The 26,745-nt window shown below is 45.1% G+C and overlaps 1 protein-coding gene across 1 annotated transcript in view; it reads left to right on the top strand.

Moving 5' to 3' along the window:
- The window catches only part of LOC143782192 (polycystin-1-like protein 1), a 264,298-nt gene that overhangs the window by 28,133 nt on the left and 209,420 nt on the right, over window positions 1-26,745 (top strand). The gene's annotated exons all lie outside the window — the stretch shown is intronic.

The following is a 26,745-nucleotide window of genomic DNA, read 5'->3' on the forward strand; positions in this document are numbered from 1 at the left end:
CCGTACAATGCTCCTCTAGGAATTTAAATATGCAAATTGCCTCTTCTGAGAAAAAGAGGACTTAAACTCTACAGCGCCACCTATTGGAAGTAGCGATCCTACAAGTCACAATCAACCCTTTAACGAGTCGTGCAATATGACTTAGGATAAAAGCCAAATCAGTATCTCAATTCGCAGACACGGTGTTTCGGGCTGTTGGCCCTCGTCAGTGCGAAGCATGAGAACTGATTTGGCTAGGTGAGAGGCTCTGGACATGGGGTCTAAGGGGTATCGTTTCTCCTTATGGAGAGTGACATACCATCTCTGGCTTGTCAAGGTAAGGAGGCTTATTTGCCGTACAATGCTCCTCTAGGAATTTAAATATGCAAATTGCCTCTTCTGAGAAAAAGAGGACTTAAACTCTACAGCGCCACCTATTGGAAGTAGCGATCCTACAAGTCACAATCAACCCTTTAACGAGTCGTGCAATATGACTTAGGATAAAAGCCAAATCAGTATCTCAATTCGCAGACACGGTGTTTCGGGCTGTTGGCCCTCGTCAGTGCGAAGCATGAGAACTGATTTGGCTAGGTGAGAGGCTCTGGACATGGGGTCTAAGGGGTATCGTTTCTCCTTATGGAGAGTGACATACCATCTCTGGCTTGTCAAGGTAAGGAGGCTTATTTGCCGTACAATGCTCCTCTAGGAATTTAAATATGCAAATTGCCTCTTCTGAGAAAAAGAGGACTTAAACTCTACAGCGCCACCTATTGGAAGTAGCGATCCTACAAGTCACAATCAACCCTTTAACGAGTCGTGCAATATGACTTAGGATAAAAGCCAAATCAGTATCTCAATTCGCAGACACGGTGTTTCGGGCTGTTGGCCCTCGTCAGTGCGAAGCATGAGAACTGATTTGGCTAGGTGAGAGGCTCTGGACATGGGGTCTAAGGGGTATCGTTTCTCCTTATGGAGAGTGACATACCATCTCTGGCTTGTCAAGGTAAGGAGGCTTATTTGCCGTACAATGCTCCTCTAGGAATTTAAATATGCAAATTGCCTCTTCTGAGAAAAAGAGGACTTAAACTCTACAGCGCCACCTATTGGAAGTAGCGATCCTACAAGTCACAATCAACCCTTTAACGAGTCGTGCAATATGACTTAGGATAAAAGCCAAATCAGTATCTCAATTCGCAGACACGGTGTTTCGGGCTGTTGGCCCTCGTCAGTGCGAAGCATGAGAACTGATTTGGCTAGGTGAGAGGCTCTGGACATGGGGTCTAAGGGGTATCGTTTCTCCTTATGGAGAGTGACATACCATCTCTGGCTTGTCAAGGTAAGGAGGCTTATTTGCCGTACAATGCTCCTCTAGGAATTTAAATATGCAAATTGCCTCTTCTGAGAAAAAGAGGACTTAAACTCTACAGCGCCACCTATTGGAAGTAGCGATCCTACAAGTCACAATCAACCCTTTAACGAGTCGTGCAATATGACTTAGGATAAAAGCCAAATCAGTATCTCAATTCGCAGACACGGTGTTTCGGGCTGTTGGCCCTCGTCAGTGCGAAGCATGAGAACTGATTTGGCTAGGTGAGAGGCTCTGGACATGGGGTCTAAGGGGTATCGTTTCTCCTTATGGAGAGTGACATACCATCTCTGGCTTGTCAAGGTAAGGAGGCTTATTTGCCGTACAATGCTCCTCTAGGAATTTAAATATGCAAATTGCCTCTTCTGAGAAAAAGAGGACTTAAACTCTACAGCGCCACCTATTGGAAGTAGCGATCCTACAAGTCACAATCAACCCTTTAACGAGTCGTGCAATATGACTTAGGATAAAAGCCAAATCAGTATCTCAATTCGCAGACACGGTGTTTCGGGCTGTTGGCCCTCGTCAGTGCGAAGCATGAGAACTGATTTGGCTAGGTGAGAGGCTCTGGACATGGGGTCTAAGGGGTATCGTTTCTCCTTATGGAGAGTGACATACCATCTCTGGCTTGTCAAGGTAAGGAGGCTTATTTGCCGTACAATGCTCCTCTAGGAATTTAAATATGCAAATTGCCTCTTCTGAGAAAAAGAGGACTTAAACTCTACAGCGCCACCTATTGGAAGTAGCGATCCTACAAGTCACAATCAACCCTTTAACGAGTCGTGCAATATGACTTAGGATAAAAGCCAAATCAGTATCTCAATTCGCAGACACGGTGTTTCGGGCTGTTGGCCCTCGTCAGTGCGAAGCATGAGAACTGATTTGGCTAGGTGAGAGGCTCTGGACATGGGGTCTAAGGGGTATCGTTTCTCCTTATGGAGAGTGACATACCATCTCTGGCTTGTCAAGGTAAGGAGGCTTATTTGCCGTACAATGCTCCTCTAGGAATTTAAATATGCAAATTGCCTCTTCTGAGAAAAAGAGGACTTAAACTCTACAGCGCCACCTATTGGAAGTAGCGATCCTACAAGTCACAATCAACCCTTTAACGAGTCGTGCAATATGACTTAGGATAAAAGCCAAATCAGTATCTCAATTCGCAGACACGGTGTTTCGGGCTGTTGGCCCTCGTCAGTGCGAAGCATGAGAACTGATTTGGCTAGGTGAGAGGCTCTGGACATGGGGTCTAAGGGGTATCGTTTCTCCTTATGGAGAGTGACATACCATCTCTGGCTTGTCAAGGTAAGGAGGCTTATTTGCCGTACAATGCTCCTCTAGGAATTTAAATATGCAAATTGCCTCTTCTGAGAAAAAGAGGACTTAAACTCTACAGCGCCACCTATTGGAAGTAGCGATCCTACAAGTCACAATCAACCCTTTAACGAGTCGTGCAATATGACTTAGGATAAAAGCCAAATCAGTATCTCAATTCGCAGACACGGTGTTTCGGGCTGTTGGCCCTCGTCAGTGCGAAGCATGAGAACTGATTTGGCTAGGTGAGAGGCTCTGGACATGGGGTCTAAGGGGTATCGTTTCTCCTTATGGAGAGTGACATACCATCTCTGGCTTGTCAAGGTAAGGAGGCTTATTTGCCGTACAATGCTCCTCTAGGAATTTAAATATGCAAATTGCCTCTTCTGAGAAAAAGAGGACTTAAACTCTACAGCGCCACCTATTGGAAGTAGCGATCCTACAAGTCACAATCAACCCTTTAACGAGTCGTGCAATATGACTTAGGATAAAAGCCAAATCAGTATCTCAATTCGCAGACACGGTGTTTCGGGCTGTTGGCCCTCGTCAGTGCGAAGCATGAGAACTGATTTGGCTAGGTGAGAGGCTCTGGACATGGGGTCTAAGGGGTATCGTTTCTCCTTATGGAGAGTGACATACCATCTCTGGCTTGTCAAGGTAAGGAGGCTTATTTGCCGTACAATGCTCCTCTAGGAATTTAAATATGCAAATTGCCTCTTCTGAGAAAAAGAGGACTTAAACTCTACAGCGCCACCTATTGGAAGTAGCGATCCTACAAGTCACAATCAACCCTTTAACGAGTCGTGCAATATGACTTAGGATGACTTAGTCTTTTAAAGAGAAACTTTCAGCAGGATTTCACCCCCGAAACTTTTTATATGTGTATCTAGTTATTTCAAAGTCAAATCCAGCAATACCTGTACATGGCCAATCTAATATGCAAATGAAGCTGTAGATCTGAATCCTCTGTAACTCCAGCTCTATTCCCCGCCCAGCACTGCCTCTTCCTGTTCAACTGATACATCTATGCTGTGTGACTTCAGGACAAGGAGCTGTTAGTCAAGCAGTGCACGATGGAGAATAGACTTGGAGCCTTTGCAGTGAATGCCACAAACCTATACAGTGGTGAAAGGGTGAACACAAAAGCCTTCCCTGTCAATTGTTAACAGTTCAGTTGCCATATTACACATACAACATTATTACCGTAGTCTACCAATATTTTTTGTTTTCCTTTTTTGTGAGACATATTGGCCTTTTTAATATTTAAATGGAGCCATTATCATTGTACTATTTTGAAAATTGTCCTGAAAATTTACATATAATGTAATTGTTCTATTGTATTCAATATACAATGTAGCCAATTATATTTAAAATATAGGATAACCCTCTAATTTTACTGAGTATCAGTGTTACTTGTTGGCTTATGAAGTCATGACTGCTAGGAAAGATCAAATCATTTTAAATTCAAATTTCCCAACTTTGTTGACTTTTTTAAAATATTTGATTTGCAGCAAATCGCAGGTATTGCAAAGCCTTTATTTGCCCTGAAAATAACAGTCTAAAAATGAATGTAAAAGAATTAGATTCAAGCATAATAGTCACAACTGCCTGGGGGGAGAAATGGGGCAGATACATTTCAGACCATAGGCTCTATAGTCATCAGCAATGATTAATGAGCCAAAGCCACAATTTTTTCCTCTGATAACCTAAACACCATCCACGCGGTGTCGATGGTGATACCCAAAAACTAATCAGGTACAGGGCCCTTCCCTCCTCTTGTGCTAGTGGAACTCCTAAGTGACCAGCTACCCATTCCATAAATCTGAACAATGACTGGCAAATTGGGGAAATGAGCTGCCTGATGAATAAAAAATCATTGAGGTAGTGAATGACTGACGTTATCCTAGATACATCGCAATCAACCCTCTCCAAAAATGAACTAAATGCTTCAAAATAAGCACAAGAAATGGAGCAGCCCATGGGGATCTGTAATAATTATAGGGGATAACTCAGGAGACTCTTTGCGTGGAACAAGACAACTACAGGACACAGTTTTATAAGTGGTAAAGTCTATATTATCACACGGTGATTCAAACAGGTGCAGAGAGAAACTCAAGTCCACAACACTTGGTGCAAATAATAAACGCAGCTTAGCAGTCTATAGGAAGCTTCAGAGGAGAATGCAATCAAGCAGAAAGTCTATGAAGCACAGTTATTCTTGAGGATACTTGACACGAATAAATCCTTGTCTTAGTCCAGGCACAGATAGATATGCTTATTAGGCAGTTCAAATCATATCTTAGCTCAACCAGGGATGCCTGGTTAATAGTCTCAGGCTATTGCAAAGCAGCAACAGCTTACATGACCAGCAAATGCAGATGGAAGTAAACACGAACAGCAGATGAAGGAGGATTACTGGAAACTTGTGTATGCAGCAGGAACTCAGAGCAGAGTAGCAGGATCACCATACAGGTTCACAGGAGCAGGTATATAGCCAGGGAGTAATCAGAGGTCAGGAGCTGGATGCAAGGCAGAATACTCTAGCACAGACTGAAGGCTGGGGTGGAGTTTTATAGCAGGAAGACACAGTGCACATGAGACCAAAGACGCCATCTTGAAAAAGGACAGTAATGCACAAAGGGTAAAAAATGTTCAGAGTCCTGACATTACTCCCTCCTTAGAAGCGGCCTCAGGATGATCATGGACCTGGTTTCTCAGGGAATCTCTGATGAAAACGAGAAATCTTCTGTTGGGCATTGATGTTTTCCACAGGTTTCCAAGAGTCTTCCTCAGGGGGATATCCCTGCCATCTTATCAGATATTGGAGCCGATTCCTGCGAATCCTGGAATCAATAATTTCCTCCACCACAAATTGTTCTTGCCCATCAATCACCACAGGCTGCGGAGGTGGCACAACACATCCCTGGAAGGTATTAGGAGATACAGGCTTTAGTAAAGATACATGAAAAACTGGGTGTACCTTCATTGTCCTAGGCAGCTTCAGCTGGCAGGCCACAGAGCTCACCATACCGTTGATCTTGAAAGGGCCAATGAATTTCTGTACAAGTTTTTGTGAAGGAACGTTTAACTTCAGATTCTTAGTTGCTAACCACACGGAATCTCCTACCTTGAACATGGGTACAGGTTTACGGAATCTAACAGCCGATCTCTTATAACGTTCTTGAGCTGTGGTCAGGGATTCCTTCAGAACCTCCAGTGTTATGATCCGGTGACCTTGGAGCCGCATGAGACTTTCTCAGGAGTAGGTGGAACCTGTACTGACCGCAAACCCTAAACTGTCACCGCAACTAGAAGTAGCCGTGGGGTGTACCTAACACATCCTAGACACCTCGACACAGCCGGAGGACTAAATACCCCTATAGATGGAAATGGGAATTCTATCTTGCCTCAGAGCAGAACCCCAAAGGATAGGCAGCCCCCCACAAATATTGACTGTGAGTATTAGAGGAAAGACACACGCAGGCAGAAATCAGGATTTAGCAAAAGAGGCCACGCTAGCTAAATAGGAAAGGATAGGACAGAATACTAAGCGGTCAGTATTAAAACCCTAAAAATATCCACAGCAGATAATACAAAAATTCCACCATCTAACTAAAGACATGGAAAGTATGTCTGCATCTCCTGAGAATCCAACTTGACTGAAATATCCAAACACAGTCTAAGCTGGACAAGAAAAAACATTGAATAGTACTGAATTGTAAAGCACACAACATGTGTGCTGCAGAAATAAAACCAGACACTTATCTTTGCTGATTTGGCAGCAGGGCAGGAGGAACCAGACAGAGATGCAAAACCTCCAAGAACAATGGACAACTGGCAAGGGCTAATGAATCCTGCACACCTAAATATCCCAGTCAGAGCTGCAATCAGCAGGGACACCTGCCCAGGATTGCAACCCAGGGACAACTGCATTACTACCAACAACCACCGGAGGGAACCCAAGAGCAGAATTCACAACAGTACCCCCCCCCTTGAGGAGGGGTCACCGAACCCTCACCAGAGCCCCCAGGCCGATCAGGACGAGCCAGATGAAAGGCACGGACCAAATCAGCAGCATGGACATCAGAGGCAAAAACCCAAGAATTATCCTCCTGGCCATAACCCTTCCATTTGACAAAGTACTGAAGCCTCCGCCTCGAAAAGCGAGAATCCAAAATCTTCTCAACCACATACTCCAACTCCCCATCAACCAACACAGGGGCCGGAGGATCAACAGAGGGAACAACGGGCACCATATATTTCCGCAATAAAGATCTATAGAAGACATTATGGATAGCAAAAGAAGCCAGAAGGGCCAATCGAAAAGACACCGGATTAATAATCTCAGAAATCCTATAAGGACCAATAAAGCGAGGCTTAAACTTAGGGGAAGAAACCTTCATAGGAACATGACGGGAAGACAACCAGACCAGATCCCCAACCCGAAGCCGGGAACCAACACACCGACGACGATTAGCAAAACGTTGAGCCTCCTCCTCAGACAATACCAAATTGTCCACCACATGAGCCCAAATCTGCTGCAACCTGTCAACCACAGAATCCACACCAGGGCAGTCAGAAGGCTCAACCTGCCCCGAAGAAAAACGAGGATGAAAACCAAAATTACAAAAGAAGGGCAAAACCAAGGTAGCCGAACTAGCCTGATTATTAAGGGCAAACTCGGCCAATGGCAAGAAAGCCACCCAATCATCCTGATCAGCAGACACAAAGCATCTCAGATAAGTTTCTAAAGTCTGATTAGTTCGCTCGGTCTGGCCATTTGTCTGAGGATGAAATGCAGAAGAAAAAGACAAATCAATGCCCAGCTTATCACAAAAGGCCCGCCAAAACCGAGAAACAAACTGGGAGCCTCTGTCGGACACAATATTCTCCGGAATACCATGCAAACTAACCACATGCTGAAAAAACAACGGAACCAAATCAGAAGAGGAAGGCAATTTAGGCAAAGGCACCAAATGGACCATCTTAGAGAATTGGTCACAAACAACCCAGATGACAGACATCTTCTGGGAAACCGGAAGATCAGAAATAAAATCCATAGAAATATGCGTCCAGGGCCTCTCAGGGACCGGCAAAGGCAAAAGCAACCCACTAGCACGGGAAAAACAAGGCTTGGCCCGCGCACAAGTCCCACAGGACTGCACAAAAGAACGCACATCACGTGACAAAGAAGGCCACCAAAAGGACCTACCAACCAAATCTCTGATACCAAAAATACCAGGATGGCCAGCCAACACAGAACAATGAACCTCAGAAATCACTCTACTAGTCCATCTATCAGGAACAAACAGTTTCCCCACTGGACAGCGGTCAGGTTTGTCAGCCTGAAATTCCTGAAGAACCCGTCGTAAATCAGGGGAAATGGCAGAAAGGACCACCCCTTCTTTCAGAATGCCGACCGGTTCAAGGACCTCAGGAGAATCAGGCAAAAAACTCCTAGAGAGGGCATCAGCCTTAATATTCTTAGAACCCGGAAGATATGAGATTACGAAATCAAAACGGGAAAAAAACAAGGACCATCGAGCCTGTCTAGGATTCAGCCGCCTGGCAGACTCGAGGTAAATCAGATTTTTATGATCGGTCAAGACCACAATACGGTGCTTAGCTCCCTCGAGCCAATGTCGCCACTCCTCAAACGCCCACTTCATAGCCAACAACGCCCGATTGCCGACATCATAATTGCGTTCAGCGGGCGAAAACTTACGGGAAAAGAAGGCACACGGTTTCATCAAGGAACCAACAGGATCCCTCTGAGACAAAACAGCCCCTGCCCCAATCTCAGAAGCGTCAACCTCAACCTGAAACGGAAGAGAAACATCCGGTTGATGCAACACCGGGGCAGAAGTAAATCGGCGTTTAAGCTCCTGAAAGGGAGAGACAGCCGCAGAGGACCAATTCGTCACATCAGCGCCTTTCTTCGTCAAATTGGTCAAGGGTTTAACCACACTGGAGAAGTTAGCAATGAAACGGCGATAAAAATTAGCAAAGCCCAAAAATTTCTGAAGGCTCTTCACAGATGTGGGTTGAATCCAATCATGAATGGCCTGAACCTTAACCGGATCCATCTCTATAGATGAGGGAGAAAAAATGAAGCCCAAAAAATAAACCTTCTGCACTCCAAAGAGACACTTAGACCCCTTCACAAACAAAGCATTATCACGAAGGATCTGAAATACCATCCTGACCTGTTTCACATGAGACTCCCAATCATCGGAAAAAATTAAAATGTCATCCAAATATACAATCATGAATTAATCAAGATAAGTCCGGAAGATATCGTGCATGAAGGACTGAAAAACAGATGGAGCATTAGAGAGCCCGAATGGCATCACAAGGTATTCAAAATGGCCTTCGGGCGTATTAAACGCAGTTTTCCATTCATCACCCTGCTTAATACGAACAAGATTATATGCCCCCCAAAGGTCAATCTTCGTAAAAAAAACTAGCCCCCTTAATCCTAGCAAACAAATCGGAAAGCAGGGGTAAAGGGTATTGAAACTTGACCGTGATCTTATTCAAGAGGCGATAATCAATACAGGGTCTCAAGGAACCATCCTTCTTAGCAACAAAAAAAAATCCCGCTCCCAACGGTGAAGAAGATGGCCGAATATGTCCTTTCTCCAAAGACTCCTTAACATAACTCCGCATGGCGGTATGTTCAGGCACAGACAGGTTGAAAAGTCGGCCCTTAGGAAACTTACAGCCTGGAATCAAGTCAATCGCACAATCACAGTCCCTATGCGGTGGAAGGGAACTGGACTTGGGCTCATCGAATACATCCTGAAAATCAGACAAAAACTCTGGAATTTCAGAAGAGGAAGAAGAGGAGATTGACATCAAAGGAACGTCATTATGAACTCCCTGACATCCCCAACTGTCATGATTCTCAATGGCGAGAGAACATAGCCCAGCATATATAAGAACTAGCTCTTGGAAGATGGAATCTAAACTGACCATGAACTAAACCTGCCGCACAATTAACAGTGGCCGGGTAGCGTGCCTACGTTTTATCCCTAGACGCCCAGCGCCAGCCGGAGGACTAACTAATCCTAGCAAAGGAAAATACAGTCCTGGCTCACCTCTAGAGAAATTTCCTCAAAAGGCAGACAGAGGCCCCCACATATATTGGCGGTGATTATAGATGAAATGACAAACGTAGTATGAAAATAGGTTTAGCAAAATCGAGGTCCGCTTACTAGATAGCAGGAAGACAGAAAGGGCACTTTCATGGTCAGCTACCCTATCAAAACACCATCCAGAAATTACTTTAAGACTCTAGTATTAACTCATAACACCAGAGTGGCAATTTCAGATCACAAGAGCTTTCCAGACACAGTAACGAAACAGCAGCTGTGAACTGGAACAAAATGCAAAAACAAACAAGGACGAAAGTCCAACTTAGCTGGGAGTTGTCTAGTAGCAGGAACATGCAAAGAAAGGCTTCTGATTACATTGTTGACCGGCATGAAACTGACAGAGGAGCAAGGTTATATAGAGACTCCCACATCCTGATGGGAACAGGTGAACAAAGAGGATGATGCACACAAGTTCAATTCCACCAGTGGCCACCGGGGGAGCCCAGAATCCAATTTCACAACAGTACCCCCCCCTCAAGGAGGGGGCACCGAACCCTCACCAGAACCACCAGGGCGATCAGGATGAGCCCTATGAAAGGCACGGACAAGATCGGAGGCATGAACATCAGAGGCAGTCACCCAAGAATTATCCTCCTGACCGTATCCCTTCCATTTGACCAGATACTGGAGTTTCCGTCTGGAAACACGGGAGTCTAAGATCTTTTCCACAACGTACTCCAACTCACCCTCAACCAACACCGGAGCAGGAGGCTCAACGGAAGGCACAACCGGTACCTCATACCTGCGCAATAGTGACCGATGAAAAACATTATGAATAGAAAAAGATGCAGGGAGGTCCAAACGGAAGGACACAGGGTTAAGAATCTCCAATATCTTGTACGGGCCGATGAACCGAGGCTTAAACTTAGGAGAAGAAACACTCATAGGGACAAAACGAGAAGACAACCACACCAAGTCCCCAACACAAAGCCGAGGACCAACACGACGACAACGGTTGGCAAAAAGCTGAGTCTTCTCCTGGGACAACTTCAAATTGTCCACTACCTGCCCCCAAATCTGATGCAACCTCTCCACCACAGCATCCACTCCAGGACAATCCAAAGATTCCACCTGACCGGAGGAAAATCGAGGATGAAACCCCGAATTACAGAAAAACGGGGACACCAAGGTGGCAGAGCTGGCCCGATTATTGAGGGCGAACTCCGCCAATGGCAAAAAAGCAACCCAATCATCCTGATCCGCAGACACAAAACACCTCAAATATGTCTCCAAGGTCTGATTAGTCCGCTTGGTCTGGCCATTAGTCTGAGGATGGAAAGCAGACGAAAAAGACAAATCTATGCCCATCCTAGCACAGAATGCCCGCCAAAATCTAGACACGAATTGGGTCCCTCTGTCAGAAACGATATTCTCCGGAATACCATGCAAACGAACAACATTTTGAAAAAACAGAGGAACCAACTCAGAAGAAGAAGGCAACTTAGGCAAGGGAACCAAATGGACCATCTTAGAGAAACGGTCACACACCACCCAGATGACAGACATCTTCTGAGAAACAGGCAGATCCAAAATAAAATCCATCGAGATGTGCGTCCAAGGCCTCTTCGGAATAGGCAAGGGCAACAACAATCCACTAGCCCGAGAACAACAAGGCTTGGCCCGAGCACAAACGTCACAAGACTGCACAAAGCCTCGCACATCTCGTGACAGGGAAGGCCACCAGAAGGACCTTGCCACCAAATCCCTGGTACCAAAGATTCCAGGATGACCTGCCAACGCAGAAGAATGAACCTCAGAGATGACTCTACTGGTCCAATCATCAGGAACAAACAGTCTACCAGGTGGGCAATGATCAGGTCTATCCGCCTGAAACTCCTGCAAGGCCCGCCGCAGGTCTGGAGAAACGGCAGACAATATCACTCCATCCTTAAGGATACCTGTGGGCTCAGAATTACCAGGGGAGTCAGGCTCAAAACTCCTAGAAAGGGCATCCGCCTTAACATTCTTAGAACCCGGTAGGTATGACACCACAAAATTAAACCGAGAGAAAAACAACGACCAGCGCGCCTGTCTAGGATTCAGGCGCCTGGCAGACTCAAGGTAAATTAAATTTTTGTGGTCAGTCAATACCACCACCTGATGTCTGGCCCCCTCAAGCCAGTGACGCCACTCCTCAAAAGCCCACTTCATGGCCAAAAGCTCCCGATTCCCAATATCATAATTCCGCTCGGCGGGCGAAAATTTACGGGAAAAAAAAGCACAAGGTCTCATCACGGGGCAGTCGGAACTTCTCTGCGACAACACCGCCCCAGCTCCGATTTCAGAAGCGTCGACCTCAACCTGAAAAGGAAGAGCAACATCAGGCTGACGCAACACAGGGGCGGAAGAAAAGCAGCGCTTAAGCTCCCGAAAGGCCTCCACAGCATCAGGGGACCAATCAGCAACATCAGCACCCTTCTTAGTCAAATCACTCAATGGTTTAACAACATCAGAAAAACCAGCAATAAATCGACGATAAAAGTTAGCAAAGCCCAAAAATTTCTGAAGACTCTTAAGAGAAGAGGGTTGCGTCCAATCACAAATAGCCTGAACCTTGACAGGATCCATCTCGATGGAAGAGGGGGAAAAAATGTATCCCAAGAAGGAAATCTTTTGAACCCCAAAAACGCACTTAGAACCCTTCACACACAAGGAATTAGACCGCAAAACCTGAAAAACCCTCCTGACCTGCTGGACATGAGAGTCCCAGTCATCCGAAAAAATCAGAATATCATCCAGATACACAATCATAAATTTATCCAAATAATCGCGGAAAATGTCATGCATAAAGGACTGGAAGACTGAAGGGGCATTTGAAAGACCAAAAGGCATCACCAAATACTCAAAGTGGCCCTCGGGCGTATTAAATGCGGTTTTCCACTCATCCCCCTGCTTGATTCGCACCAAATTATACGCCCCACGGAGATCAATCTTAGAGAACCACTTGGCCCCCTTTATACGAGCAAACAAATCAGTCAGCAGTGGTAACGGATATTGATATTTAACCGTGATTTTATTCAAAAGCCGATAATCAATACACGGCCTCAAAGAGCCATCTTTCTTAGACACAAAGAAAAAACCGGCTCCTAAGGGAGATGACGAAGGACGAATATGTCCCTTTTCCAAGGACTCCTTTATATATTCTCGCATAGCAGCGTGTTCAGGCACAGACAGATTAAATAAACGACCCTTAGGGTATTTACTACCCGGGATCAAATCTATGGCACAATCGCACTCCCGGTGCGGAGGTAGTGAACCAAGCTTGGGTTCTTCAAAAACGTCACGATAGTCAGACAAGAATTCAGGAATCTCAGAGGGAATAGATGATGAAATGGAAACCAAAGGTACGTCCCCATGAGTCCCTTTACATCCCCAGCTTAACACAGACATAGCTTTCCAGTCGAGGACTGGGTTATGAGATTGCAGCCATGGCAATCCTAGCACCAAAACATCATGTAGATTATACAGCACCAGAAAGCGAATAATCTCCTGGTGATCCGGATTAATACGCATAGTTACTTGTGTCCAGTATTGTGGTTTATTACTAGCCAATGGGGTGGAGTCAATCCCCTTCAGAGGTATAGGAGCTTCCAAAGGCTCCAAATCATACCCACAGCGTTTGGCAAAGGACCAATCCATAAGACTCAAAGCGGCGCCAGAGTCGACATAGGCGTCCGCGGTAATAGATGATAAAGAACAAATCAGGGTCACAGATAGAATAAACTTAGACTGTAAAGTGCTAATTGAAACAGACTTGTCAAGCTTCTTAGTACGCTTAGAGCATGCTGATATAACATGAGTTGAATCACCACAATAGAAGCACAACCCATTTTTTCGTCTAAAATTCTGCCGCTCGCTTCTGGACAGAATTCTATCACATTGCATATTTTCTGGCGTCTTCTCAGTAGACACCGCCAAATGGTGCACAGGTTTGCGCTCCCGCAGACGCCTATCGATCTGAATAGCCATTGTCATGGACTCATTCAGACCCGCAGGCACAGGGAACCCCACCATAACATCCTTAATGGCATCAGAGAGACCTTCTCTGAAAATCGCCGCCAGGGCGCACTCATTCCACTGAGTAAGCACAGACCATTTACGGAATTTTTGGCAGTATATTTCAGCTTCATCTTGCCCCTGAGATAGGGACATCAAAGCTTTTTCCGCCTGAAGCTCTAAATGAGGTTCCTCATAAAGCAACCCCAAGGCCAGAAAAAACGCATCCACATTGAGCAACGCAGGATCCCCTGGTGTCAATGCAAAAGCCCAATCTTGAGGGTCGCCCCGGAGCAAGGAAATTACAATCCTGACCTGCTGTGCAGGATCTCCGGCAGAGCGAGACTTCAGGGACAAAAACAATTTGCAATTATTTTTAAAATTTTGAAAGCAAGATCTATTCCCTGAAAAAAATTCAGGCAAAGGAATTCTAGGTTCAGACATAGGTGCATGAACAACAAAATCTTGCAAATTTTGTACCTTCGTGGCGAGATTATTCAAACCTGTAGCTACACTCTGAAGATCCATTTCAAACAGGTGAACACAGAGCCATTCAAGGATTAGAAGGAGAGAAAGAGAGGAAGGCTGCAGTATAGGCAGACTAGCAAGTGATTCAATTATGAGCACACTCAGAACTAGAGAAAAAAAAAAAAAAATTTTCAGCAGACTTCTTTTTTCTCTCCTTTCTCAGCCAATAATTTAACCCTTTTTGGCCGGTCAAACTGTCATGATTCTCAGTGGCGAGAGAACATAGCCCAGCATATATAAGAACTAGCTCTTGGAAGATGGAATCTAAACTGACCATGAACTAAACCTGCCGCACAATTAACAGTGGCCGGGTAGCGTGCCTACGTTTTATCCCTAGACGCCCAGCGCCAGCCGGAGGACTAACTAATCCTAGCAAAGGAAAATACAGTCCTGGCTCACCTCTAGAGAAATTTCCCCAAAAGGCAGACAGAGGCCCCCACATATATTGGCGGTGATTATAGATGAAATGACAAACGTAGTATGAAAATAGGTTTAGCAAAATCGAGGTCCGCTTACTAGATAGCAGGAAGACAGAAAGGGCACTTTCATGGTCAGCTGAAAACCCTATCAAAACACCATCCAGAAATTACTTTAAGACTCTAGTATTAACTCATAACACCAGAGTGGCAATTTCAGATCACAAGAGCTTTCCAGACACAGTAACGAAACAGCAGCTGTGAACTGGAACAAAATGCAAAAACAAACAAGGACGAAAGTCCAACTTAGCTGGGAGTTGTCTAGTAGCAGGAACATGCAAAGAAAGGCTTCTGATTACATTGTTGACCGGCATGAAACTGACAGAGGAGCAAGGTTATATAGAGACTCCCACATCCTGATGGGAACAGGTGAACAAAGAGGATGATGCACACAAGTTCAATTCCACCAGTGGCCACCGGGGGAGCCCAGAATCCAATTTCACAACACCCAACTAGTCACAGACATAGACTTTCAATCCAACACAGGATTATGTGCCTGCAACCATGGAAAACCCAGCACGATGGCATCATGTAAATTATGCAACACCAGAAATTGACAATCTTCCTGATGGGCTGGCGCCATGCACATGGTCACCTGTGTCCAGAACTGGGGCTTATTTTTAGCCAAAGGTGTAGCATCAATGCCCCTTAGAGGAATAGGGTTCTGCAAAGGCTGCAAGGGAAAACCACAACGCCTGACAAACTCAAAGTCCATTAAGTTCAAGGCGGCGCCTGAATCCACAAACGCCATGACAGAAAATGATGACAATGAGCAGATCAAGGACACAGATAATAAAAATTTAGGTTGTACAGTACTGATGGTAAATGAACTAGCGATCCTCTTTGTACGCTTAGGGCAGACTGAAATGACATGAGAAGCATCGCCACAATAAAAACACAACCTATTCTGACATCTGAATCCCTGTTGTTCCGTTCTAGACAGAATCCTATCACACTGCATTGACTCAGGCATCTGCTCTGAGGACAACGCCACAGCGCGCACAGTTCTGCGCTCCCGCAAACGCCGATCAATCTGAATGGCCAGAGACATAGAATCACTCAGACCGAAAGGCGTGGGAAACCCCACCATAACATCTTTAACGGATTCAGAAAGACCCTTTCTGAAAATTGCCGCCAAAGCATCATCATTGCATTTAGTCAACACAGACCATTTTCTAAATTTCTGACAATACAATTCTGCCGCTTCTTGACCCTGAGACAGGACCAACAAGGTCTTCTCCGCTTGATCCACAGAATTTGGTTCATCATATAATAATCCTAAAGCCTGAAAAAAGGCGTCTACATTAAGCAAGGCCGGATTCCCAGATTCCAGGGAAAATGCCCAATCCTGAGGATCGCCACGCAGCAGGGAGATGACAATTTTAACCTGCTGAATGGAATCACCAGAGGATCGAGGTCTCAGAGCAAAAAACAGTTTACAGTTGTTTTTAAAACTCAAAAACTTGGACCTGTCCCCAAAAAACAAATCAGGAGTAGGAATCTTACGCTCTAAAACTGGAGTCTGAACAATATAATCAGAAATACCCTGTACCCTAGCAGCAAGCTGGTCTACACGAGAAGCTAATCCCTGAACATCCATGCTAGCACAAGGCTCCTCAGCCACCCAGAGAAAAAGAGGGAAGAAAAGACAAAGCAGGCTACAGAAAAAAAAAATGGCTCTTTCTTCCCTTCTTCTGAGATGCATTTAACTCATTGGCCAGTTGTACTGCTATGATCCGGTGACCTTGGAGCCGCATGAGACTTTCTCAGGAGTAGGTGGAACCTGTACTGACCGCAAACCCTAAACTGTCACCGCAACTAGAAGTAGCCGTGGGGTGTACCTAACACATCCTAGACACCTCGACACAGCCGGAGGACTAAATACCCCTATAGATGGAAATGGGAATTCTATCTTGCCTCAGAGCAGAACCCCAAAGGATAGGCAGCCCCCCACAAATATTGACTGTGAGTATTAGAGGAAAGACACACTCAGACAGAAATCAGGATTTAGCAAAAGAGGCCACGCTAGCTAAATAGGAAAGGATAGGGCAGAATACTAAGCGGTCAGTATTAAAACCCTAAAAATATCCACAGCAGATAATACAAAAATTCCACCATCTAACTAAAGACATGGAATGTATATCTGCATCTCCTGAGAATCCAACTTGACTGAAAATATCCAAACACAGTCTAAGCTGGACAAGAAAAAAACCATGAATAGCACTGATTTGTAAAGCACACAGCATGTGTGCTGTAGAAACAAAAACCAGACACTTATCTTTGCTGATTTGGCAGCAGGGCAGGAGGAACCAGACAGAGATGCAAAACCTCCAAGAACAATGGACAACTGGCAAGGGCTAATGAATCCTGCACACCTAAATATCCCAGTCAGAGCTGCAATCAGCAGGGACACCTGCCCAGGATTGCAACCCAGGGACAACTGCATTACTAGCAACAACCACCGGAGGGAACCCAAGAGCAGAATTCACAACACTCCAGATTCTGTCTCATCGCAGTCAGCCTTTCCTCCACTGCCGGAACCGGAGAATTAATTGGAGACCTAGGTAAAATACACAGATGATAACCCAGATTGGCAAAGAAAGGTGTAAATTTAGTGGAGGCGCTCTGAGAATTATTATATGAAACTTCGGCTAACGGGAACAACTCCAACCAATCATCCTGGAGATGGCTGACATAACATCTTAGCTATTGTTCCAGCATCTGGTTGGTACGCTCAGTCTGACCATTTGTGTGGGGATGGTAAGCAGAAGAGAGACAGACATTAATATTGAGTGCAGAGCAAAACCCCTTGCAGAATCTTGAAGTGAACTGTACTCCACGGTCAGAGATGATCTCATCCGGAACCCCGTGCAACCGAAAGACATTCTGTATAACCAAGTTCACTGTATCTTTAGCTGAGGGGAGGCCGGTGCACGGAACAAAATGAGCAGCTTTAGTCATCCGATCAACTACCACCATGATTGTATTCATGCCCCCCGATGTAGGCAGCTGCACAATAATGTCCATTGATATCGACCCCCAAGGGCGGGACGGAACAAATAATGGTTGTAGAAGACCCGTAGGTGCCACATGAAGAGTCTTGTAACTGGCACATACCTCGCAAGAGAGAACATAGTCCTTGGTATCCTTCAGGCAAGTTGGCCACCAGAAGAATCTGCTCAGGAACTCTTGTGTCTTCTGTACCCCCCTGTGACCAGCCAACTTGGAGTCATGTACCAACTTGAGGATCTGCAGACGGACGACCTTCGGGACGTAGATACGTCAATCTCTGAACCACATGCCTTAAAGACAAGATTAATATCCACAGGTGGGTTGGCCAGAAATACATCACCTTCATAGGCCTCCCTGCACTCCTTCCACAAGTCCTGATCGTGGATAACTCCGATGAAATTGGCATCAGATAGAATGGTCTTGGACGGGGCTCCAGGTACGGAATCCGCAGCATGGATTCGGGATAAAGCATCAGCCTTCCCATTACAAGAACCTGGACGGTACGAGATAACAAAGTTAAATTGATTTAAGAATAAGTTCCAACGAGCCCGACTAGGAGAAAGACATCTAGCGGATCTAAGGAACTCTAGATTGCGATGGTCAGTTAGCACTATGATCTGTTGTGCAGCTCCTTGCAGATTATGCCTCCATTCTTTGAAAGCCGCAATAATAGTCAGCAATTCCTTGTCTCCCACGTCATAATTCTTCTCTGCTGAGGTTAGTCTACGGGAAAAGAAAGCACAAGGATGTAGCAGACCCTTCTCTCCAGTTCTTTGGGAGAGAATAGCCCCGTAAGCATTATCAGAAGCGTCCACCTCCACAATGAAAGGAAGTGTTGGATCTGGGTGTATCAACAGCGGTGCTGATGTGAAACAGACTTTAAGCCGATCAAAAGCTTCTTGAGCCTGTGATGACCACTTAAAGGGCTTTTTCTTCTTTGTCAAGGAAGTAATGGGATGGACAATATCAGAAACATTTTAAATGAAGTGTCTGTAGAAATTTGCAAAACCAATAAAACGTTGGACCTCCTTAACGTTCTTGGGTACCGGCCAGTCAAGGATAGCCTGAATCTTACCAGATTCCATGTTCAGCCCCTGGGGAGAGATGATATAACCTAAGAACTGTATCTCAGAACGATGGAACTCGCATTTCTCCGGCTTAATATACAGATGGTTCTCTTTCAGACATCAAAGGATAAAAGAACAGCGCTCCAACCGGGTGTTGTTATCCAGAAGAAAGAATCTTTATTCCAGCCATGATAAAACTGCGACGTTTCGGCCGTACATCCGGCCTTTTTCAAGCATGAAAAAGGCCGGATGTACGGCCGAAACATCGCAGTTTTATCATGGCTGGAATAAAGATTCTTTCTTCTGGATAACAACACCCGGTTGGAGCGCTGTTCTTTTATCCTTTGATGTACGTTTTTCCTGGTGGGTTCCCTGGAATTGGAACGAGCGTCTCCTAATAATAGTGAGTGCTGTTGGTCAACCTATATACAATATATGCTGGTTCTCTTTCAGACGTCTTAAAACAGTTTTGACATGTTTTTCTTGTTCCTGTAGAGAGTCAGAAAAGATTAGTATATCGTCCAAATAGATCACTACAAACTGGTCCAACAAATCTCTGAAAATGTCATTAGCAAGGTGTTGATGGCAGCTTTCAGCTCATTTGCATTGTTGGGTCTGGTGTCTCTCATCTTCCTCTTGACAATACTCCATAGATTCTCTATGGGGTTAAGGTCAGGCGAGATTGCTGGCCAATCAAGCACAGTGATACCGCAGTTTTAAACCAGGTATTGGTACTTTTGGTAGTGTGGACAGGTGGCAAGTTCTGCTGGAGAATGAAATTTCCATCTCCAAATAGCTTGTCGGCAGAGGTAAGCATGAAGTGCTCTAAAATTTCCTGATAGATGGCTGCGCTGACTTTGCTCTTGATTAAACACAGTGGACCTACACCAGCAGAAGACATGGCTCCCCAAACCATCACTGATTGTGGAAACTTCACACTAGACCCCAAGCAGCTTGGATTGTGTGCCTGTCCACTCTTCCTCCAGACTCTGGGACCTTGATTTCCAAATGAAATGCAAAATGTACTTTCATCTGAAAACAACACCTTCGACCACTGAGAAACAGTCCAGTTCTTTTTCTCCTTGGTCCAGGTAAGATGCTTCTGGCATTGTCTATTGGTCATGAGTGGCTGGCTTGACACAAGGAATGCGACACTTGTATCCCATGTCCTAGATACATATGTGTGCGGTGGCTCTTGAAGTAATGACTTCAGCAGCAGTCCACTCATTGTGAATCTCCCCCAAATTTTTGTATGGCCTTTTCTTAACCCTACTTTCTAGGCTGCGGTTATCCCGGTTGCTTGTGCACCTTTTTCTACCACACTTTTTCCTTCCACTCAACTTTCCATTAATATGTCTGGATACAGCACTCTGTGAACAACCAGCTTCTTTAGCAATGTCCTTATGTGGCTTACCTTCCTTGTGAAGTGTGTCAATGACTGCCTTCTGGACATCTGTCAAGTCAGCATTCTTCCCTATGATTCTGGAGCCTACTGAAACAGATTAAGGGACCTTTTTAGATGCTTAGGAAGCCTTTACAGATGTTTTTTGTTAATTATAATAATTTGCTGAGATAATGACATTTACATTTTCATTAGCTGTAAGCCATAATCATCTACATTAACAGAAATAAACACTTGAAATAGATCACTCTGTTTGTAATGACTCTATATATGAGATTCACATTTTGTATTGAAAAATGTAAATATATTAACTTTTGATTATATTCCAATCTTGTGAGAAGCACTTGTAAGAGTCTTGCCTGGGAATACTTTCACAATGTGTAAAGAAATATGCATAATTTTCTTATTAACCACCGTGGGGTGCTGACGAGCCAACAACAAATTCTTCAAACTAAAAGGAACTGCATGTGGCCCTCCTTATCTACTGGCAGAAATACAGTAACCGGGGACCACAATGACCCATTATTCGCCCTTATCCAATTTTTCTAACAACTCCCGCACACTCCTTAACAAACTGCCAATACTACCCCATTCCAACTCCAAAGCACCCACATTATTCCCACTAAAAGCACTACCCAAGGGAAACCCGAGGCCTGGCTAAAATCCACCCCAGGAGAAACTAAATTAGCTGAGGACACACATAATATACTCACGAGGCTGCTTTGGTGCACAGAACCATCCAGCCTAAAGAAACGGATTCATGATGATCGATCTCAGGGACGACAGGGACCAGATATTCCTCGGCATCTCAGTCATGGACCACCAGGAAGCGGACAGCAGGCTCGCCGACATCCCGATATCTGGAAGCAGCAGACATCATTTGTGAAGACCCTCTATCCCCAGGGCTGGAGTGCGCTGCAGAATCTCTTGTTCTCCAGGTAGTCCTCCTGACAGGAGCATCGCCGCGGAGGACCACCCCCATCTTGTTGTAGCCTTAAACACTAGAGGTGGCAGGCCCAGTCATAAGACTGGCTGAGGTCCTGCCCAGTGCTACAGGACCCAGCTACCTTGAAGGATTCCTCCCATGTCGAGACTTCCTCCCACGTCGAGACTTGGAACTCCAGATAGGTAGACAGGTCTTGATGAGGATGGTGCCTGGAGGGGCTCCTATGGAGCCACCAAGGCCTAGGAGCCACATCAAGGGAAAGTCTCTTTGGTGGTCTCATCCTGAGTGCATGCTGGGCTAATGGAAGCACAGCCTTGCCCCCAGCAGCCTAACCTCCTAGGATCTCCATCATCTGAGCCCTGACAACTGTTCCGTCCACGCCACCTGCAGCAGCCTTCAGTTGCTCAAGGATGTTAGGGATCGCCGACCAGGTGAGAAGGGCACAAGACCTTTGGGTTTCAGATAATATATAGGCCTTGTAATTTGTTAATTTGTCAACAACTTCCCCTCTTTTACCAACCCAGTAAACCTTTGACCCCACAGAGCCCACTCTTCTTCTGTCTTTATTAATTCAAACCATGATTGCACTGCATAGTTGAGTCATGTGTCACTGTACCTATGGCTCTGCTGTGGGCTTCTTTTAGTCTTATCTGTGTGCATTGATCTAACTAGGCATCAAATGCCTATGAATAGTTGATGTACAATTCGTTGTTTCAACAGTAGTTTGCACCTGTGTTGCCTGCAACTTAGTCATGGTGGCCTGCTGCATCCTGTAGTGCAGCTGTTGTTAAGTACAGCTGCCTTTTTCTGTGATGTTTTGTACATTTTACGTTCATTTTTTTTTCGTAGGTTGCTTTTGACTTTACAGTAGGGACTCACTAGACAATGCAGGCGCTTGACATGAGTTGTGAACTTTCATAATTTGGCAAAATATCAACCAACACCTATATTTTTTCATGCTTTCATGTTTTGCAGGGTGCAGCCAAGCTCTTCAATTTTGGTTGGGGAAACTGGGGTTCCCTGTCCCTGTGGGGTACACTTACATAGTGCTCTGCAATCATAATCTAGTCTTATGAACATTATCAATAGGCTGTAAACCAGACACCGTTCGCTATATACAGCTCTGGCAAAAATTAAGAGACCACCACATCAAAACCCTGTCATGAGCAGCCCAATCTCCAGACCTGAACCCCATTGAAAACCTCTGGAATGTAATCAAGAGGATGATGGATAGTCACAAGCCATCAAATAAAGAAGAACTGCTTAAATTTTTGCACCAGAAGCACTGTGAAACACTGGTGGAAAGCATGCCATGACACATGAAAGCTGTGATTAAATGTCATGATTTACATGGAAGAGGGATGGAGAGAGGAGCTGATGTATATGAGTCGTGATGGAGGGGGGATGGGACGTTGAATGTAGATGGCAAGGGAACATAGGAGGATAGGAATAAAGCACATGGATAGAAGGGAGAGCAAAGTGTGGGTTACCTGACTCCTGCCCTATCTGCCATGGAATCACTGCCCTTTAACTTGATGCTTGTCTAATGCGATGCTTTGCTGAATGCGTGCGACCCCACACATGCATGCACCCCTAAGAATGAATTTAAATTTATAGGCCCCCAGTGCCGGAGAGAACAGCAGGATTATGGGAGCTGGTTAGTTATAAATTATGGACAGCTGCTCAACACATCCTGGTGTGGCTAGATGATCAAAGATGCAGTTCTGGTTACATCTCTATACTAAACACCTCTCCTGTGATAAACATCTACAGAGACCCCCCCCCCCGGAGCTACAACAATGAGTGCTGAAAACCATGTAACTGGTGATGAATTCTAGCAAAGGAGTTGAATGACATGAAATTACCATTCAAGGTGCTTGCTGACACATAGAAAATCATTGTAATATACAAAGACATTCAGGATCCAGGGAGAGCTGGGGATATTCAGTGCATACCATTCAGGGTGCTTGCTGACACATAGAAAATCATTGCAATATACAAAGACATTCAGGATCCAAGGAGAGCTGGGGATATTCAGTGCATACCTGTGTGAAGAGAGGAGAGGAGATGGACATTAGTTTCCTGCCATGGAATAACTGATGCTTGTCTAATGCGATGCTTTGCTGAATGCGTGCAACCCCTTCTAAAAACATCTGGATTTTGCTTAATTTTCGTGTGTATTTTTTAACGCAATTTCACGCTAGTCCCAAAAAGGATTGAACAAGAAATACAAAAACTTTTTTTCTTTTAGAAATATTCTGATGCTGTCTTGTGTTTGAAGAATTTACAAAATTGCAGATACACTATAGCACTGTGTGATCAATCACACTGGCACTGCTGCTACCACATCTCTTACCTCTCTCTCCTATTAATTGAATTTCTGCATTAGGGTTCGCTCACTCTGGCGTATAACACGACCGAGTGCTACCTGATGTTTTATTGGATAACACTTGGCCCACTGTTATACTGTGGGGCAGAGCAGATCAAAAAATCTGCATGAGAAAATGATTGCAGTATGCTGCAAGTGCATCCGATATATGTAACACAATTTTTGCTCCTAGCTTCCAAGGTAATTGTGAGATCTTTTGGAACACCTGGAGTGGACCCGCAGATCCACGACAACGAACCTCCCAAGGGTGAGCTGACCAGGTAGACCACCCCCTATACAGGGAACGTTAGGGGCAGACCCAAGGGAGACTATTGCCGCAGAAGCTGGAACCCGGAGACAGGTAGTAGGAGGTACGAAATAGAGAAGCTGGGTGTAGGACGGACAGAGCGGGGTAAGATGAAGTACAGTTTGGTAAGAGCTGAGTACAGGCGAGACCAAAGGAGCACTGGGAAGGGGAAGACACAAAGGAAGCAGGACAGGACAGAGACACCAGACTAACAGAGTACGGAGCGGACACTGGGAAGGCTGGACTGGACGAGGAGACAAGGAAGCCTGGGAAAGGCAGAGAAGCTGATGTGGCTGGACAGAGCAGAGACTCAGAACAGGCAGTGCAAAGACAAAGGTGGACCTGAGTCACAGAAGCACAAATGACAGACAGGCAAGGAGCAAAGTAAGGAATCGCCTTAAATACATGGAGTGCTGAAGGACTTCCGGGTCACGGTCCTCCAGGATCACAGAGAGGAGATACAGAGTGCCTGTAAATCAGAAAGAGGAAGTGCTGGAGTGGGCTGTGCGCACGCGCACCCGACGAGAACCAGGGAGCAGAGAAGAATGAAGGAGAGGACGCGTGCCTGCATGAGGAGTGCACCGCAGCGGGTAAGTATGAGCAGGGGGAGCGGCGGTGGTCCCGGCAGCAGGCACGGCCACAGAAGGAATGGCCGTGACAGTAATATTGCATCTGCTTATGTTTAAAGACTATGCAAAAAGGACTACATTCAGCACAAACTTTGATTTTATGACCACAGACCATAAAAATGTGATATTTATTGTGCCAAAAAAAGGAAATTATTATATTTTCGTTCATGCGGTCTGATAAAAAACAACACTTGCATGGTAAATAGACAAAGACAGTAAAAAAATCACTCAAAAAGGTTCAGAAATGAGTAGTTTTTTTAGATTTGCTAGTGTACTGCAAATCGTTTTCTCGAAGAAGCCCCCAAATGTAGTCCCCCATCATCTTTTCATTATACTGTCCTTGGTAACGACGTTCAAAGTCCAATATAGCTTGATGAAAGCGCTCGCCTTGCTCCTCTGAGTAAGCTCCCATGTTTTCCTTGAACTTGTCAAGATGAGCGTCAAGGATATGGACTTTGAGAGACATTCTGCATCCCATTATGGCGTGATTCATTATGAGAGTCTGTACCAACTGCACATAATTTTCAACCTTGTGATTACCCAGGAAGCCATGAACCACTGCAACAAAACTGTTCCAAGCCGCTTTCCCCGTCCTGTTCAGCAGATTGGTGAATTCGTCACATTCTATGATCTTCTTTATCTGCGGTCCAACGAAGATACCAGCCTTGGCCTTTGCCTTTGGAGAGAGATCTTGGAGGTACTTGAAAGCTGCTGACTCCTTGTCAAGAGTCATGACAAATTGCTTGATGAGGCCTAACTTGATGTGCAGTGGTGGCATCAGCACCTTCAGGGGTTCTATCAGCGGATCCCACTTGACTTTGCTCTTCCCCACAGAGAACTCAGTCTGCTGTGGCCAGTCCTACTAGTGCCTTAGTGTCACGGCTGTCCCAGAGGCAAAGGAAACAACAAGGAAATTTTGTGAAACTGCCCTGAAGGCCCATCAGGAATGACACCATTTTGAAGTCTCCAATGACCTCCCATCCATAGTCTTCATACTTCAAGGCACTCAGCAACATATTGACGCTGGTGTAGTCCTCTTTGAGATACACAGAGTGAGTCATAGGGAGAGACGGGTAGTTGTTTACGTTGAGAAGCAGCACGGCCTTGAGTCTCCGGGATGAACTGTCTATAGGCGCCATTCACTCGGGTTACAGGTGATACCTATAGCCTCAAAAAGACTGGCCACATTGTTGCAGAAGCACAACCCATCTTCCCGACTGAAAAAGTTGGAAAATGTTTGGTGACCCTTTCTCTGATCTGTGATGTGCACGATTCGATCCAACAAGTTCCACTGCTTTAGCCTGGATGTCAGAAGCTCAGCATTAGACTTGGTAAGATGAAGGTCTCTGATCAGATCATTGACATTTTTCTGGTTTGGAAAGTATGGCCTTCTCTCCTTAACCACATCTGTGAAAACGTAATCTTGATCTCCAATATCTTCCTCGCTGTCTGACTTGCAGCTTTTTCCTGAAGATGGCTGATCCCCCTTCGGGGAGTAGGAACAGGCATCTTGCAGCAGTGTGGTACTGAGGCAATGGAAGAAGGAATGTCTGGATAAATGATTTAAGGCGCATTCTTGTCTGTGTGACGTTTGGCAAAATCGACCATGCAGAAGTAGCAGTTGCTTGAGTGGTCGGTTGCCGCCAAATTCGCGAGATAGCAAACTTCATGGCTCTCTTTTCTCCCCTGTACCAACCTGTAACATAGCAGATTTAATTAATTATATAAATTTAAAAGCAGGAACTTTTACACATTACTCAATACATATTTTACTATAGTGCATTGACATATGTGAAATGTTGTCAATTGCAACTCTTTAAACTATACTAGATCTAAATCATTGAAATTCTACAAAATAAAGCACTGCCATCTAAACAAGCAGCAATTGTTCACCTTATCTTCAAGAGTTTTCTTGCAATATTCGCATGTGAAATGAGGTGCCCAGGACTTGTCTTGATCCCTGACAGACATGCCGAAATATGCCTTGTAGGCCTCACACATCAGACGACATGCTTTCACAGAATACTTTCTCGCTCTTGTTTTTACAAATTGTCCACCGTAGCAAAATGCATCTGCTGGGCACAAACAACCTCTTGATGCCATCTAAAACAAATAATTGCTCTTTAACTACGATTCGTTATTCAATTAATCAGCAATAACGTAAACCGTAATGTTGGTTCGAGTCACCTGTGCTTTTATAC

Source organism: Ranitomeya variabilis, chromosome 6 (assembly GCF_051348905.1).
Source record: "Ranitomeya variabilis isolate aRanVar5 chromosome 6, aRanVar5.hap1, whole genome shotgun sequence".
Lineage (NCBI taxonomy): Eukaryota > Metazoa > Chordata > Amphibia > Anura > Dendrobatidae > Ranitomeya > Ranitomeya variabilis.